The sequence below is a fragment of the Nuphar pumila genome, chromosome 1 (assembly GCF_984573655.1).
Source record: "Nuphar pumila chromosome 1, dmNupPumi1.hap1.1, whole genome shotgun sequence".
Taxonomy (NCBI): Eukaryota; Viridiplantae; Streptophyta; class Magnoliopsida; order Nymphaeales; family Nymphaeaceae; genus Nuphar; species Nuphar pumila.
Window position 1 is genome coordinate 150,875,891 of NC_143249.1, and position 15,425 is coordinate 150,891,315.

A 15,425-nucleotide genomic window follows, 5' to 3' on the forward strand; every position below is an offset into this window, starting at 1 on the left:
AGATGAACCCATCACAGAGATGTTTACAAGATTCACCAACATCACCAACGACCTGAAATCTCTGGGAAAAACCTATTCCCAGACAGATAAGGTAAAAAAAATCTTGAGATCTCTCACAACTGATTGGGAGAAAATGATTACTGCAATTGAAGAAGCTCAAGATTTATCCAAGCTTACCCTAGATGACTTGATAGGCAATCTTATGGCCTATGAAGTCCATATGAAGGAAAGAAGGGAAGAAGAACAACCTGTAAAAAAAACTCTAACCTTCCCAGCCCTTTCTGAGAGTGAGAACTCAGAAAAAGAATCTGAAATTGTGCTACTCATCAAAAAATTTCAGCGCTTCATGAGAAAAAATCGACTTCAAAATAAACACAAGGAAAGAAAAGACTCTAAGGAAGATTCCATGTGCTATCAGTGTAACAAGCCAGGTCACTTGAGGCGTGACTGTCATCTTCTCAAAAGAAAATCCAAAACTGAGGAACCAAAGAAAAGGTTCTTCAAGAAAAAGGCTCTGCATGCTCAATGGGATGATTCAGAACCATTCATAAGTGAAGAGTCAAGTGATGATGAAGCTGAAACTGCCAACATGTGCTTCATGGCAGAAAGCTCGGTAAGTGAATCCCTTGATTTCTCCTTTGAAGAACTTCAAAATGCTTTTCAGGAACTTTTTGAAGAATCAAGAAAAACGATTCTTAAAAATAAAAATTTGAAATCTGAAAATCTAGAGCTTATGCAGAAAAATGAAAAACTCAGTATTGAAAATTTTGAGTTACAAAAGAAAAATTTTCTGATTACTTCTGAAATCTCTTCTACTAGCTCCAAGACTAAAAATCTTCAAGTAGAAATTTCAGAATTAAAAAGTAAAACTGAGAACCTTATGAAAACGGTTTTCAAGTTTACTAAAGGAAAAGAGAACCTGGATAAACTCCTATCCTCTCAAAAAGTCTCTTTCTACAAGAATGGTATCAGCTACTCTCATTTCAACAAACCTTCTTGTATGAATCAAAAGGCCACTTTTGTCAAAGGTTCTTCTGAACCTAAAAAGGAGTATTATAATTTTAATTCTTTGTACTCCTCTAAAGTTATAGACAAACCCAAATCAAAATGGATATGGGTTCCAAAGTCTAACAAAAAGGGACCCGACTGGGTACCAAAAAGAATTTTTACTTAATGTTTTGCAGGCTTCAAAGAAGAACAGATGGATACTAGACAGTGGATGTTCAAAACATATGACAGGACATCCAGATCTTTTTGCTATTCTTCATCATAAAGAAGGAGAAACTGTCACCTTTGGAGATAACAACAAAGGTTTGATAATTGGTATTGGTAATATTGGCAATATTGATAAACCTCTTATCAAAGATGTTCTCCTTGTTAAAGGCTTAAAACATAACCTTCTAAGTATAAGTCAAATGTGTGACACAGGTTATAATGTTAGCTTTAAACATGATGCATGCCTTATAGCAGACACCAACGAAAATATCATTTTAAAAGGTATAAGAAGAAATAATATATATGAATTATACCTAGAAAACATTACTGAACATTGCCTTATAGCTAATAATGACACTCAATATTTATGGCACATGAGAATGGGTCATGTCAACTCCAAATACATGTCTAAATTAGCTAAAAACAATTTGGTACATGGGTTACCTAATATGTCTTTTAAAAAGGACTATTTTTGTGATGCATGTCAACTAGGAAAATTGTCAAAATCATCTTTCAAATAAAAAAATATTGTTTCAAGTAAAAGACCTTTAGAGCTTCTCCACCTGGATCTTTTTGGTCCTTCTAGAGTAGCTAGTCTTAATCATAATAAATATGCTTTTGTCATTGTAGATGATTACTCAAGATTTACTTGGGTAATATTTTTGAAAAACAAAAGTGATACATTTTGTGAATTTGAAATTTTATGTAAAAAGTTACAAAATGAAAAATCTTGTTCTATTATAAAAATTCGTAGTGACCATGGAGGAGAATTTGATAATGATCGTTTTGTAAATTTTTTTAACTTGCATGACATTTCTCATAACTTTGCCTTCCCTAGAGCTGCACCTCAAAATGGTGTAGTAGAAAGAAAGAATAGAACCCTTCAGGAATCTGCTAGAACTATACTCCAACATAATAATCTTGCTAAATATTTTTGGGCAGAAGCTGTTAATACTGCATGCTATATATCAAATAGAGTTCTTATTAGGCCCTTATTAAATAAAACTCCTTATGAATTATTCTATGACAGAACTCCAAGGATAGAGTACTTTAAAGTCTTTGGGTGTAAATGCTTTATCCTTAACACAAAAGATAGCCTTGATAAATTTGATGCTAAATCTGTTGAAGGCATATTTTTAGGATATTCAAGTCATAGTAAAGCATACAGAGTTTTTAATAAGAGTTCAAATACTATTGAAGAATCTATGCATGTTAGTTTTTGTGAATCCATTTATCAATCTGTTCTTAAACAGACTAACGATGATGATGTTGAAAGTACAAATTTATTCTTAGACAACACAGCTAAACCCAATGAAGATGATCTTCAAAGAACATTTGGCGAAATTAGAGATCATCCTCAAAAGTAGATTTTGGTTTAAAATTCGAAAATACAACTATTTTACGTGATAACACCAGTGCTATAAATTTGTCTAAAAATCCTATTTTACACTCTCGAACTAAACACATTCATATTAGACATCACTTTTTAAGAGAACAAGTCCTAAACAATGTAATCAAACTGGAATTTATACCCACTAATAAACAATTAGCAGACATTTTCACTAAACCTTTAAAAAATGAAGACTTTATAAGAATTAGGAGAGAATTAAGAATATGTAAATTAAGTGATTTATAAGATTAATTCTTATGACTAATTCAAATTTAGAAAGAATAGTCTACTCGAGTTCACCTTCACAAAATATTAAAATATAATCTATACGTGACTTAACCAAAGAATAACAAGTAAAAATGATAAAACCACTTTATGTGAAATATTGTTTTACAAATTTGTGTCATAATCGAGTGCTTGCTTTTCTTACTATTTTTTATTTTTTTTGTCATCATTCCATTCACCACCTTTTTCAAAATAAAGGTCTTTTATACTTCACGTACTTCATAAAGTTTTGCTTTTAAATTAATACTTTATGTCATCTTTTATATCATATATCAAGTACAATCTACTTTTTGTCCTATCATCTTTCACTCCTATATATTATTCCCATAAAAAGGACTCCTTCTTGACAACTTGTATTTCAATTCTTTTAACTATTATATTTTTTTGTATAATTAGTACCATCATTTTCTCTCTCTATCTCATACGAAGTGAACCTCCATCCGTGACCTTAACTCCTTTACATATTTTAAATTAATATCTTTTTCAAAAACCATGAACTCCCTCCAATCGAGATTCATTAAAACCATGTCCTTTAAGTAAAACATCAATTCATGTCAATCATAACTTTACTTTATGGCATACATCTCATATCTAACATCAAGTGTTTTTTATCCTTTATGACCACTCTTATCTCACTCCAAATTCATATATAGCATCACCTTCTTTATGACTATTCTCACTCCTTCCGCGCATATCCATAAAAATACTTCTTAAATAAGATATCATTGCATCTCGCTCATATATATATCTTTTGTCTTATTCCAAACTCATTCTTCATGAATTTAGAATGCATTCACATAAAGTAAAAACATTGTATAAAAAGTTGTTTGTTTTTATTAGGCCATTATGTATCTTCACAATAAAACAATCCTCATCTCATCACTTCCTCACACGAAAATCTTTAAAATCCATAGATTATACACCTTCTTGACTTTATTCATTCATCACACATCAAGTCTAATGGGCACTCCATACTCAATGTATGACACATCTCACAATTCGATAAACTCTCCCATAGTAATTTTTCCCTATATAGAAAAATTATTTGTGAAACTATGTTCTTCTTGTCATTCATGCTAATATAATACACTATCTTCCAAAAATTGATTTGATCTATCATTCATAAGCCTCTTAAGTTACAACTCACGAATTTCTTCATTCAACTAAAATCTAAAAATCATTCACTTCAAGTGTCACTCACTTCTCATCAAAATTATTTTTTTCTCTCTATTTAATGAATTGGTTCATCCCTCATCATTCCACTCGAATTTCTTTATCTTCATACAAGCTATCAATCTCTCCAAGTTCTTCTTTCTAAGTTTCTATTCAATCAAGAGTACTTGAAATGACATCCTCTTCAACATCCAACATTAATATGATTGAAGCCTCAGACTTGAGATTTCCAGATCTCATTCACACATATCATTCCATTAACTCCATGCCCATCCAACCAGGCAAGTTAGTTCGTCTTAAAGCCTTTCCATCATTCGATTTACAAACTTCACTTTCAGAATTTATTCATGCCCTAGCCTCTCCCCAACTAATGACCATTTATCCACATCTCATCAAAGTGTTCTACACAAACCTGTCTGTCGACCACAACCACTCCACTATCACTTCCATGGTTCATGGAAAAGTCTTCTCTTTCGACATTTTTCAACTAGCTAGCATTCTGAACATCTCTTCCTACGAGATTGAGCTTCCTAACATAGTTCCTATCGACCACACTATGTTTAAGAAAATCCTCCTCTCCAATCGCGCAACCGACTTTCTGTGGCATGAAAGCAACTTGAAGTCTCATGCTATGTTGTTGTCCAAAATCTTTTCCTCTAACGTAGTCCCTAAGCTGCCTTCTAAGGGATTTATTGCCAATGAAATCTCACTTCTTCTTTATGCAATCTTCTGTGCTTTTCCAATAAACTGGTCCAGTGTAATCTTCCATAACATGATTAACTTTTGATCTTTTTGCTCTTTTCCTTTCGGATACCTCATCACCCTTATCCTTGAATACTTCAAAATACCTCTTGAAACCGATGTCGTCTACCACTCCAATCGCACGTTTGATGACTCCTCTCTCCATGAGGAAGAGTCCTCTCACCTCAACTTTGACAACGAAGGCCATCAAGAAGCAGATCCAGCAACAACTTCTGACCTTGACATCTTCTCAGCACTTGTCGATGTACAGAAAACCCAAGATTTCCTTCTCAAGAATCAAGCATCGCTGCATCAAGCCTTCGAATCACTGCAAATCGGCCAAGATGCATTACTTAGGAAGTTTCACCCCTCATCCGGCTCAGAATGAACTTTTTATTTATTTGGTTTGTAATAACTTTATATACTCTGATCCCCTCCTTTTTGTCCATGACGAAGGGGGAGAAAAACCTGTCTCCAATATTGGAGAAAAATCACTCTGACATTTTTCTATATTTTTATGCACTTTTATGATATTATTATTACTATGCATAATGACTTTTTGACAGGGGGAGCATATTTTGTCATTATCAAAAAGGGGGAGAATGTTGAGAAACTATATTTTGATGACACACAATATGATACACTGTCATATTTGATTTAATATGATATGATAATATGTCTTCATGGAAAATGTTATATTATGATTGGATATGCTTTGTCATGTATCTAACGAGTATTTGATGCAAGGATATCTCACCTAAAAGGATGGAGACCTCCTGTTCAAGTACAATCTTGGTGCAATCATACTCCTTGAAGAAAAAGCTTGATGGGCCATTCAGTCTTAAAGATCATCTAAAGAAATCAGCTACTTCAACATGAAGATTTTTTTCTTCTTTAGAGTCATATGTAACATAACCTTCAAAAGCAAGCATATTGCACATTACATACTTTATCGTACAAGTCACTCATTCACAAAAAGCTATGTTTCATAAAAGTATACGATATTTTCAAAAAGTACCTTTTTGAGAACCAATCATTGTACCTTCTTACAAACTTTTATGAGAAAGGTATTTTAGCTCATGATTTCAAAAGCATTAATTGTACCTTCTATCATGTATAAGACAACTTGAAAAGAAATAAAAAGTAGTGATTTCAAGTATGTAAGAAAAAGACAAAACATAGAAATCGACTAGTTGAACTAAACAAAGAAAAACAAAATATGTTTAGAAAAGACTTTAGTTACTTTTTACAACTCAAAGAATGTCGACTTACTTAAAGTCATTATTCTTTCTAAAAACATTAAATACCTCCTCAAAAACTTGTTTAGAAATGACTATCTTAATCCCACTCAAGAATGTCGACTTGCTTAAAGTCTTCATTCTCTGTGTAGACATTAAGTAGCACATCATAAAGTATTTTGAGATTTGACCATTTACAAATTAAAGGACTTAAAGCATTTATTGTACTTACACCCATTTAAGTAAAGAAGTGAAGATTTCTAAATAAAATACTAAAGTACTAACAAATCATTAATTAGAATAAAGACAAAATTACATGATGGTTTATAATCAAACGTTCAATGTACTATAAGTCATTTATTATGAGAAATAGACTTTTTACATAAAATATATCATACCTAAAATACTACAACGACTAGTGTACCCCATACACTACTTTTATAGAAAAAAGACTTTTTCGAAAATCCATAAAGTGTTGTTTGAAATTACTTGACATCTCACATCCCAAAAAGACCATCATTTCAAAAAGGCAACGACTATTTTTCTAAGGCTATATAAACACAATCAAATAATTTATTCACAATGGACATGTGAGCTTACAATGAGAAAAATTCCTATTGATATTTGAAAAAGAGAGCCTAGAAAAAGAAAGAGAAAAAGTCAAGAATAGTTCTTTGACAAAGAGTATCTTCTAAGTGAAAAGAACATTCTTAGAATCCTTCATTCGTGCATTCATATCATTCTGAAGGTTCTATAGAAAGTATTGTAACTTTCTGTTATTCACTGTATTCCTTCTTTGTTGAAAGAGGTAGACCTCTGTGAAAGAAGGTGTGCCCCTTCTCTATTGAGAGAAGAAGACCTCTGTGAAAGAGGGTGTTTTTCTTCTTTGTTGAAAGAAGTAGACCTCTGTGAAAAAGGGTGTTTTCCTTCTTTGTTGAAAGAAGTAGACCTCTGTGAAAGAGGGTGTTTTCCTTCTTTGTTGAAAGAAGTAGACCTCTATGAAAGAGGGTGTTCCCCTTCTCTGTTGAGAGAAGAAGACCTCTGAGGAAGAGGGTGTTGTACTATTTATCCGGTAACTCAGATGTTATAGTGGAAAGCTCAAGTGGTTTGCTTGGGGACTGGATGTAGGTCAGGGTTTTGACCGAACAAGTATAAACTTTGTGTTTTATGTGTTGTGCCTTATTGCATTTTATTTTTAATTTATCGATCTATTTAGTATTTCACTATTCACCCCCCTCTAGTGGAATTTCAGAACCCTGATTTTCAGTGTCACTCTTATCCAATATAGTCCAAAAACCATTTTTTCAACCATTTTGCAAACTTTATCAATTTTAACACCTTTTGAACTGGTACAATTGCCAATCGGGGTTTAAAATCCAAAATTCTTCATTCAGGGTCTGCATTTCGCATGTCATTTCTCATCATTTCATATCATTTCTCAGCATTTTATAACATTTCATCACATTTCATTCCATTTTTGAAGTCCAGAACTCCAGTTTTATAATTTTCAATCCAGATTGAGTTTTAAAAGTTTTCAGAAATCAATTTCAAACCCTGGGTTTCCAAAATTGATAATTTTACCCCCTGGATTCTAAATTTGGAAATATTTTCTCGAGAAAAACAAAATGGATTTCTTTCAAAATTAAAATTTTAATTTCTACACTGGATTGGTTTCGCAACGAGGTATTGAACTTCAAAATCCGAGCTCGTTTCAAAAATAGCTCGTTTCGTCTGGAAATTCTAAATTTGAAAATATTTTCTCAAGAAAAATAATCTGGATTTCTTTCAAAATTAAATTTTTAAATTCTACACTGGATTGGCTTCACAACGAGGTATTAAACTTCAAAATCCAAGCTCGTTTAAAAAACTGCCAAAAATAGCTCGTTTCATCTAGAAATTTTATTTTTTAAAATTATTTTTTCAAGAAAAACAATCTGGATTTCTTTCAAAATTAAATTTTCAAATTCTACACTGGATTTGCTTCGCAACGAGGTATTGAACTTCAAAATCCGAGCTCGTTTCAAAAACTGCCAAAACTGCTACCCCCTTTACGCATCTCTCTCTCTCTCTCTCTCTCTCTCTCTCTCTCTCTCTCTCTTTCTCACCCCTTGCCTGCAGCTTCCAGCCATTGAAACCCCATCCTTGCAGCCATCAGGAGCACAACCAGATGGGCCTCCACGCACAACACCCTTGCAGCTCTCAGCAGCACCAACTGGAAGCCTCCACGCACAACACCCTTGCAGCTCTCAGCAGCACCAACTGGAAGCCTTCATGCACAACACCCTTTCAAGCCATCAGCAGCATCAACGTCTTCATCTCCAACACCAACACAACCACCATCTTTACCTTCCAACAACAGCTGGTCCATTTTGCTCCAGCCTCAGCCAAGGCATCACCAACCTTCAACACAATCATACCAGCACCATGAAGGGAATAAAATAGAGAATGGAGAGAAAAGTTGAGAACAATTATGGAGAATGACTTCTAATACTTTTACTCAAAAAGGCTTTTCACACTTTGATGCTACAATGACTCTTAGACTAGGCTTTTATAGCACTATTAAGACCTTTCTAGATGTATTGAGACTCCAAAAGATTCTTAGAAACTTGTACCTATTTAATAACTCTAGAAGACTCTTAGAAACTTGTACACACTCAATAATTCTAGAAGAGACTCTTAGAAACTTGTACCTATTTAATAACTCTAGAAGACTCTTAGAGACTTGTACATACTCAATAATTCTAGAAGACTCTTAGAAGCTTGTACATACTCAATAATTCTAGAAGACTCTTATTCAAGTTTAATTTATTCTCAACAATGCCTCTTCTAAATTAAACTTGCTCCTTACACCCAATCTTTCTACATTTCTCTTGAAGACTTGTCCACTAAGTGGCTTTGTGAAAATATCTGCCATCTGATCTTCCGTTCTGCAGTACTCCACATGAACATCACCTTCATTCACAAGTTCCCTCAGAAAATGATACCGAATCCGAATGTGTTTGGTCCTTCCATGAAGAACTGGATCTTTCGCAACTGAGATAGTTGAGTTGTTGTCACAGAAAAGAGTTGTTGGCTTATTTTGCTTCTGCTTCAAACTCTCCAAAATTCCACGCAACCAGATTAACTGACAACCTGCAAAAGATGCAGCAATATATTCTGCTTCCGTAGTAGAAAGCGCAACAATTTGTTGTTTCTTTGAGCTCCACGAAATTGCTCCACTTCCAAGATTAAATACATAACCTGAAGTACTTCTGCTATCATCAACACTCCCTGCCAAGTCACTATCAGTATAACCAATAAGGTTGACTGCAACATTAGTTTCATAAAGAATTCCATAATCGATAGTTCCTTTCACATATCTTAGAATTCTTTTTGCAACTTCCCAATGATTTGAATATGGTTTATCCATGAATCTACTCACCAAACTGACAGCATACATAATGTCAGGCCTTGTGGATGTGAGATACATTAGATTTCCAACCAAACTTCTGAACATAGTGGAATTGACAAGTTTTCCTTCACCTTCTTTAGATAGCTTCAAACCTGAAATGCATGGAGTCGAAACTGGATTAGCATTCTCCATCTTGAACTTCTTCAAGATCTCTTTTGCATAGCTCTCCTGCGAAATAAAAATTCCTTTCTTGGTTTGATAAACTTCAATACCAAGAAAATGATGCAATTCACCCAAATCTGTCATCTCAAACTCTGCCATCATTGAGTTTTTAAACTCATTCAACATCTGCATATCATTCCCTGTGAAAATTAGATCATCAACACAAAGACTTACAACAATGAATCTTCCTTCTGAATTGGCTTTGATGTAGAGAGTATGCTCATATGGACATTTTTGAAATCCACACTTTTCAAAATATGAATTGATGCGGCTGTACCATGCTCTGGGTGATTGCTTCAACCCATACAAAGCTTTCTTCAACTTGTACACTTTATTCTCTTCTCCTTCCTTAACAAATCCAGGTGGTTGGTCAATATAGACTTCTTCATTAAGAACCCCATTCAAGAACGCAGATTTCACATCCATTTGAAAAAGCTTCCAATTATTCTGAGCAGCAAGAGAAATAATTAAACGAACAGTCTCAAGTCTTGAAACAGGAGCAAATACCTCTGTAAAATCTTCTCCTTCTTTTTGCTTGTACCCTTTTGCTACCACCCTTGCCTTGTGCTTGTTGATAGAGCCATCTGGATTCATTTTTGTCTTATACACCCACTTTACTCCAATAGAACTTTTGTGTGGTGGTAAATCTGTAAGCTCCCATGTATCATTGTTTTTAATTGAAACAATTTCTTCTTTCATGGCTCTCCTCCATTTTTCTTCTTGACATGCATCATCAAAAGAAATTGGATCTTCACCTGCAAAGAAGGCAAAAAATATGGCATCATTTTGACTAATTTCTTCTGTGACATCATATAATTCTTGGATGCTTCTCATTTTTTTTATAGGGCTGCTTGATGAAGTACTTGGGGAAGCAGGAGAATTTCCTGCTTGGGCACCATTTTCATTATTTTCAAATGCTAGACCATTCTCTTCTTCTTCAATCTCAAAAGGAAAGATAGGCAAATTTTCCTTTTCTGCCTCTAAGTCTTCAAATATGGAATTTTCATCAAATCGAACATCTCGACTGATCACAATCTTCTTTGTCACCGGGTTGTACAGCTTGTAAGCCTTGCTTCTTTCGCTGTAGCCTATGAAAATACACTTCTCTGATTTATCATCCAACTTGTTTCTCATAGCATCTGGAACATGAGCATAAGCCACGCTCCCGAATACCTTAAGATGGTGAACACTAGGCTTTGAACCATACCATGCTTCATGTGGTGTGCAATTTTCCAAGCTTCTTGTTGGTGATCTGTTAATAAGATAAACTGCACAAGAAACAGCTTCTGCCCAAAATCTTCTTGACAACTTCTTCTTCTTAAGAATGCATCGCGCCATCTCCATAATTGTTCGATTCTTTCTTTCACATACACCATTTTGCTGTGGTGTATGTCGGACTGTCATTCCATGTCAAATACCATTGTCCTTGCAATATTTTTCAAACTCATTTGAAAAATATTCACCTCCGCGGTCAGTCCGCAAAGTATTGATTTTCAGCCTAGTAAATGTTTCAACTTCCGCCTTGAAGTCTTTGAATTTCTGAAAAGCTTCAGATTTTTCTTTGACACAATACACCCAAACTTTTCGTGAGTAATCATCAATGAAAGAGATAAAATAACGATTATCTCCCAAAGATGTCACCATCATCGGACCACAAAGATCTGAATAAATAAGCTCCAAAGGTCTTGTTGCACGCCATGATGATTGAGGAGGAAATGGATTTCTGTGTTGCTTTCCGAGTTGGCATGCTTCACAAACTTCATCAAGATGATCAATTTGAGGCAAGCCTTTGACCATCATCTTCTTTGAGAGAAGCTTTAAATTTCCATAATTCAAGTGTCCATATCTATCATGCCATAGCTTAGAAACTCTATTATCAATACTTGTAAAACAAGACAAATTTTTATTTTGAAGAGTGAGTGAAAAGAGATTATTTGAAGCAACTCCAACTCTTGCAATAATTTGCTTTTTCCTTGACAAGTAGCAAGCCATGTCATGAAAATGAATGTCATATCCCTTCTTCAAAAGATGCCCCACACTGAGCAAATTATTTTTTAAACCAGGAACGAAATAAATTTCAGACATTTTCTCAATTTTTTCTGATTTTGTTTTGAACTCCATTTCACCAACACCACTAATTTTGTAAGCCTTTCCATCTCCTACTTTAACTTCACCATAATTAGATTCAAACAACTTAGAAAATAAATTTTTGTTACCTGTCATATGTTTGCTAGCACCACTGTCTATGTACCAGACATCATCAAGACCTCCACCATGAGACACAAGCAACAAAGTGTCATGATTTTGTTCTTGGTTTTTGTTTTCATACACCAAACGAGCATCATGCCTTTCTTTCTCCTTGTACCAGCATTCACTTGCCATATGACCAGGTTTGTGGTAATTATAGCATTCAAAATAGCTACGGCCTCTCCCTCTTTGATTTCCACGACCTCTTCCTCTTTGCGAGCTTTTGAAATTTTGATTTTGATTCAAGTCATTCTCCTTGCTTGAATAATCGCCTCTTCCACGAGCATATGAGGCTCTTCCTCTAAAGCTTTCACTTCTTCCACGACCACGTCCTCGACCTCTTTGATTTTTGAAATTCTTCTTCTCATTTAGAGACAATTTCGACTGGAGTGCTTGATCCAAAACTACTTCTTTCTTCTTTTTGATTAGCCTTTCTTCATGAGCTTGCAACGAGCCCGTAAGTTCATCAATGGTCATGGAATTCAAGTCCTTTGATTCTTCAATGGCTACCACAATGTAGTCAAATTTTGAATCCAAAGAACGAAGAATTTTCTCAATAACACGAACATCATCCATAGTTTCACCATTTCTTTTTAATTGGTTAACTATAGATAATACTCGTGAACAATAATCAGAAACTGATTCTGACTCCGTTTTGTGCAAACATTCAAACTCACCTCGAAGAGTTTGCAAACGGACCCTTTTTACCTTTTCACCTCCTTTAAATGAACTTTCCAAAATCTCCCATGCTTGCTTTGAGGAAGTAGCACACGCAATCTTCTCAAAAGCGACTTCATTTGAGGTTACTCCTTGGTAGATTACCATAAGAGCTTTCTTATCTTTCTTTCTTGACGCTTTTAGACTCTCTCTTTGAGCCTGTGACATTTCTTCTTCATTTTCAACTTCAACATAGCCTTTTTCGACTATCTCCCACAATTCTTGAGATCCAAGAATAGCTTTCATTTGGATACTCCAATTGCCGTAATTTTCTTTGGCTAATTGAGGGACGAAAGGAAGAGGAATTGAGTTTCTCATTTTAATCGAACAAAGCTCTGATACCAATTTGAAGGGAATAAAATAGAAAATGGAGAGAAAAGTTGAGAACAATTATGGAGAATGACTTCTAATACTTTTACTCAAAAAGGCTCTTCACACTTTGATGCTACAATGACTCTTAGACTAGGCTTTTATAGCACTATTAAGACCTTTCTAGATGTATTGAGACTCCAAAAGATTCTTAGAAACTTGTACCTATTTAATAACTCTAGAAGACTCTTAGAAACTTGTACACACACAATAATTCTAGAAGAGACTCTTAGAAACTTATACCTATTTAATAACTCTAGAAGACTCTTAGAGACTTGTACATACTCAATAATTCTAGAAGACTCTTAGAAGCTTGTACATACTCAATAATTCTAGAAGACTCTTATTCAAGTTTAATTTATTCTCAACACACCATTCATGCCCAGCCACCTTCTGATAACAGCAGCTATCTCCAGCCATTGCCGCCATTGACCTCAGCCTCTCCATCGAGCGTGGTAAATTGCTTCAAGCTCATCCTTGTTTCAGCCACAGCACAACAGTCGCTCCCTTCAGTTCAGCCAAAGGCAGCCCAACCTTCATTGTTCCAGCAGTTGCTCCACGTTGAAGCCTCCTTCTAGCAGCCACCTCCAAATCTCCTTCTAGCAGCCACCATGAGAGAACCGTCAGCCAGCCCCTTTTGTGACAGCTACCACATCCACATCTCTCAACAACAGCCCCAGTTGTAGGTTCTTCTCTTCCAAGGCAACCCAACCTTGTAGCCGATCCAAGGTATTTTACTTGACCTCATCCAAAGATATATTTTTCTTTTTTTTTGTTTTATCTTTTGTTGCAAATCTGATATAAAAATCAAATTTTTTTTATGAAAAAGATTATCATAGTTTAGTATCAATCAAGCCATGGTGATGTTCGTTTTGAATCTTGTTATCTTTAGTAAAGACTATATGGATGAGAAGACCCATCCCTTCAATGGATCAGATCTCTCATCGATAGCCAATATCGAGTCAACTTCATGGATCCCTGCTTTTCTTCATTTTAAACATTATATTCATGTTAAATATGCATTTTAAGCATTTTATTAATTTAGTTTTATTGTTTTATTAATAGTTTATTTGATATGTATATTAAGGTCTGTAGAAGTTAGTGTTAGCATAAGTTACAGCCGTTATTTTATGCATATTTTTGTTCCAATAAATCTAAAAAAAAAATTTGGTAGTTGTAAACACCCCAACTTTTCCACATCCATTCTCAAACAATCCTCCTCAGGCAGTGCCAACCCTGTCAGGTCAGTGTAGGAGTCCAACCCCGAGTCAGTTTCAGAAAATCACCATTTTACCCATTTTCATTAGGAAAATTACCATTTTACCCCTAGGTCATCCCGGGCCCCAGTCAGTCAGAGTCAACCAAGCTCATTGGTCAGTTCAAGACAGTTAGAATATCAGTCATCTTAAGCTCATCTAAGCTCATAATGAATAAATCATTTTCATTTCTGACCATTCCTGCCAAAATGGGATCATTTCTTCAGAAATGAGCTCATTTCTCACTCAAATCCAAGCCAATTGTCTCTGAGACAGTCATTCATAGTCAGTCATATTCCTCAGAGTCTAACTTGAGCTCACCAAGAGTTCTAGCGCTCCAGTTTCAGTTCAAAACCATTTCTAAGTGTCCAGGAGCCCATTTTAGTCCATTTTAACTTTTTTAGCTGAAATTGAGCCGAGTTTAGTCAGTTGAGCTATTGTTTGAGCCTCGATTTTAGTTCACCTCAGTATTACTGACCTTGTTTCAGCTCAAACCCAGTTCAGCTTCGTAATTCACTTCATTCCAATGATCATTCCATATCATTTCTCTAAAAATGGCAGCTTTTCTTGAAAATTCAGTCGAAAAGGTCAGTTGAGTCAGTGTCTCGTGAGTTCATTTGAGTTCTGAAACTCTAAAACCCAGCTCAATCTAGCTCATCTCAGTTCAATCCAGCTCGAACCCCAATTTTCAGTGTCACTCTGACCCAGTAGAGTCCCGAAAACCATTTCTTGAGCTATTTTGCAAATTTTATCAATTTTAATGCTTTTTAAACTGGTACAAGTGTCAATCGGGGTCTGACATCCAAAATTCTTTATTCAGGGTTAGCATTTCGCATAGCATTTCATGTCATTTCTCATCATTTCATATCATTTTTCAGCATTTCATAACATTTCATCACATTTCATTTCATTTTCGAAGTCCAGAACTCCAGTTTTATAAATTTCAATCCAGATCGAGTTTTAAAAGCTTTCAGAAATTAACTTCAAAACCTCGGGTTTCCAAAATTGACATTTTTACCCCTGGGAGTCTAAATTTGGAAGTATTTTCTCGAGAAAAACAATATGGATTTCTCCCAAAATCAAATTTTCAAATTCTATACTGGATTTGCTTCGCAACGGGGTATTGAACTTCAAAATCCGAGATCGTTTCAAAAACTGCCAGAAATAGCTCGTTTTGTCTA